The sequence below is a fragment of the Stenella coeruleoalba genome (assembly GCF_951394435.1).
Source record: "Stenella coeruleoalba genome assembly, chromosome: 5".
Lineage (NCBI taxonomy): Eukaryota > Metazoa > Chordata > Mammalia > Artiodactyla > Delphinidae > Stenella > Stenella coeruleoalba.
The window spans coordinates 102,819,867-102,823,644 of NC_137150.1; the positions used below are offsets into that span (position 1 = coordinate 102,819,867).

The 3,778-nt window shown below is 49.3% G+C and overlaps 1 pseudogene across 1 annotated transcript; it reads right to left on the reverse strand.

Annotated features, from left to right (window-relative positions):
- Positions 1 to 2,615: 2,615 nt before the first annotated feature.
- Positions 2,616 to 3,309, reverse strand: LOC307186393 (dnaJ homolog subfamily C member 30, mitochondrial-like; annotated as a pseudogene). Its single transcript has one exon. The product of its transcript is annotated as a dnaJ homolog subfamily C member 30, mitochondrial-like (transcript).
- Between the last annotated feature and the right edge of the window lie 469 nt (positions 3,310 to 3,778).

Here is a 3,778-nt window from a genome sequence, read left to right on the forward strand (position 1 = left end):
CATGGGGATCCCGTCACACAGCCTTTCCAAGCAATTTTCATGAGCCCCCTTCCAAGGACTGTGGGGGATGAACCAGATGTCCAGTGCCCTCCCCTCTCAAACAGGAAGACACCTGCTTGTGGTCTAGGGAGGACTGAAGCTAAGTGCATTGACCATCACCTATGAGACATTATTTGCATGACCATCTTGTGCTTTGCAATGATGACCTGATAATTGTTTTACTTGGCCAATTATTCTATAACATTTTCTAAAACTCAACATAAATCCTGTAATATGATAAAACTTAATAAAATGCACATTTATTCACAAAGGGTACACAGTCCAAGTGAAGTGCAAAATGGCAACATAATAATTAAATCAACTTTCCAATGAAGAAATAGGAAAAACAAACTTGATACTAATGTAGTCTTTTAAATGAAGATTAAAAGCCCATCCAAGTTGGTCAGACTTTCCCAAGTGGTTTCTTTTTTTTGGATGGTTAATAAATTTTATTGACTATGCTGTTTGGAGTTGCATGGAATGTTCCAGAAGTTTCACAGAGTTTGGACCCCACCACCACAAACCTTCTTGGTCTACCTCCATGTTCTGGGGCCCAAAGGAATGTGCTTGGCTGTGATCTTCACTGAGAGAAAACAAACTTGAGAGATCTATGTCAAAGAGCCCATGAGAAAGATCCCAGATATCACAGACCACTAGTGCTTTTACAAGCAAAACCCAAAAGAACCCAAACTCCATTTGATCAAAACTTTGATAGAATCTTGCCCCAAGGACACTCTGTTATGCCCCAACTCCTTGGTTGAGAATCACCAGCCTCTGTACATTTTACTAAGCTTCCCTTCCTGTAGTTTGTGTTTTGAAAAGAACAGACTTTCCCTCTTGTTTTCCAAATATGAAACATAATAACATTAAATGTTCTTTTTTAAAGTACATATGCCGTTCCCCCTAAACCAAGGCTCTGTGAGCCCAGCATGTCTGAACCGGAGTGGGCTTCAATCTCTACTACTGAATCATATGGTTACTGCAAAGCCATGACTAAGAGTTTGCCCCCAACCTCCAAGGCTAGAGAAAACAGAATGGTTCCCAAGACCAAGTTGCACTAGCTATGGATTTATCCCAATTTATCCAAGGATCGCACACAAAAGATTGAGTGCAGGAACTGCAAAGCACCTCTGGCTTTGTTTAGAACCTACTTAGGCCCTTACCCTTGTAGAAGATCTCCTGCAAAGGTTTTCCTACCCCACAGCTTTACACTCAACAGTGTATACACACTTGAGTACCTACCATCTCACAGCTAAGCCACACCCCACGTGCAGTGATTCATGGTTAAGAGAACTGGATTACCACAGCTCTAGCCAAGTGCTAATCCACTGCAACAATTAGGAAAAGAGGGGAAAGATACCCCCAAAAAACTCTCAGCCAGCTCTGAATAAGGAAGCATGTTTCCATCCTGTGCCTCCTGTCTCTCAGAAGTACAGTCTACTCAAACTCCCCCAATTCCCACAGCCTCAAGTAGCCATGTTTCAAGGACTTGGCTTGTAGGGCCTGCAGTAAGCACTGCCAGTGAAACAGGAGGCTGGGCCACACTCAGGCGACTCACATTCCCAGTCTGTTGTTCTATTTCTGGGAAGGGAGGAGCTGCACAGTTAGCAATGGGGCTGGCTGGTTAAGGGATGACCAGGGGCCAGGCACACTGTCCCAAGGACAAACCTGACTCTATTGGCACTATATATATATATATTCTTGCCGCTGCAGCATGTGGGATCTTAGTTCTCCAACCAGGGATGGAACCTGCGCCCCCGCAGTGGAAGCGCAGTCTTAACCACTGGACCGCCAGGGAAGTAAGTCCCTGGCATCATACTTTAATCACTGAGCCTATTAGAACATGAATAATCAAGTGTGACAGACCGAAAGAGAGCCAAATGATTTGCTCCTCTGCCATCACGCCCACAGAGTAACTTCTCCGAGGTCATACATTAGATAAGCATGGGCACAGGAAGGCTCATTCCTTACGCTCATGACCTTGCTTTCTTTCCCACTCACACTCACCGCCAACACAAGGCGGAGTGGGGGTCTGACCACCAAAGAATGGCCATGTTCCCACAGATCACATCCTTACCCTACACTGCGTCTCACCTGTGGCTTGGGGAACTCACAGAAAGACAAATGTCTTATAAACCGCAGAATTTTTCTTTTGGCAGTCACAATTAGTAACATTGCACGTTTCAAGGTTACATAGGAGCCCCACGTGGGGCAGGAACAGACGAGTGTTGCACGGTGCTTTACAGGAAAGCCACAGCAAGTGTTCCAGAAATTGACAACATCTGGAAGCAGGCACCCCAGGGCCTCCAGGAAACCCCTACCTCTCGGGCTTTCGGGACTCCTCATTGGGGGCCTTTTTCTTGGGCATGAAAAAGCCTCCTTTTCTGGACCAGAGCGGTAGGGATGTGCAGGTCAATGGCTAAGCTGGCCGGGTGGGGAAGGGGAAGGGGAGAGCAGTTCCTTCGGATCCCAGCAGAGGTAGACAACGGTAGACAGTGGAAGGCAGCGGGTTCAAGGTGACAGGAAAGGCCAATTCTTGGGGGCGGGGGACTGCTCTCCTTCCCTCCGCTCTCCGATTAAAAACGAAAGCCCACGATGATGAAGACTGCGCAGAATCAAGACGAAAGCCATCTCTCGGCTCCCGTCCCAGCGTAAGCCCTTCTTGGCCCGGTCCTCCTGCTGCTGGCGAAGGGCCTCCCGCCGGGCGCTCAGGCGCCGCTCGCGCTCCAGCTGCTCGCCGTGGTGAGCCTGGTAGAAGGCGTAAAAGTCGAGCGTGGTGCGGTTGGCTCCCGACGAGGCCTGAGAGCGGCCCTGGGTCCGAGAGGCGGGAGGCTGGGTGCGGGGCGAGTCGGGGTCGGCGGCGGGCGTCTTGGAGGACTGGACCCCGGGGCCGCGCAGGTCCTCGTCGCTGAGCAGGCCGCGGTCCTACCTGCGACGCTGGGTGGTAGTGCCCAGCACCACGTAGGCCTGGGAGACGTGCGTGAAGCGCTCGGCAGCCTTAGCGCTCCCCGAGTTGCGGTCGCGGTGGTAGAGGAAGCGCTGCCGGTAGTCAGCTGCCTTGATCTGCACCTGCGTGGCCGTGGAGGGGACGCCGAGCCGCTCGTACAGCTCCGTGCGCAAGTAAGGGCCGTCGCTCCGGGAATAAATCCTCGCTTCCAGGCCCAGACCCGATCCTGAGTTTGGTGGAAACCCCCGGGCCTGCCACACCCTCCATAGTAACAGCCGCGACCCCCAAATGGTGTTTTGATTAAGCCCAGCGATATTTCCCATTCTACTGGAGTACATCTGTAAACAGGTCTCCACATCCAGGGAAAGGCCTGATTCCACCCACACCGTTTTGTAAACCTTCGGAATTCTACATGTGGTATCTCTCAGTTATTAAATGGAAGCCTGTGCTTTTACTGTATCCCTGTCACTGTGTGGATTTCTCCACTTCAATATAATGCATCATTTTGTCTTAGACAAGCAACAGCATCTTCTGATTTAAACTGCAAAATATAACAGATGAAAGAATTTACTAAAATAAGAATTGTGGGCCTTGAGAATCCTTTTTCATAACCTCTTCTAGGACACATCCATAAGTGGCAGCATGCAGCCCTGTTTTGGGTAGGCATCCATGTTTCTGTTTCAGAGGCAGTTTCGTACTAGTAACAGCTGCAGCTTAAAAGGAAGAAGCTCACCCACACATAAACCAACCCTATCATTTTACTTAGTCAATGTTCTTACAAGAAAAAATTAA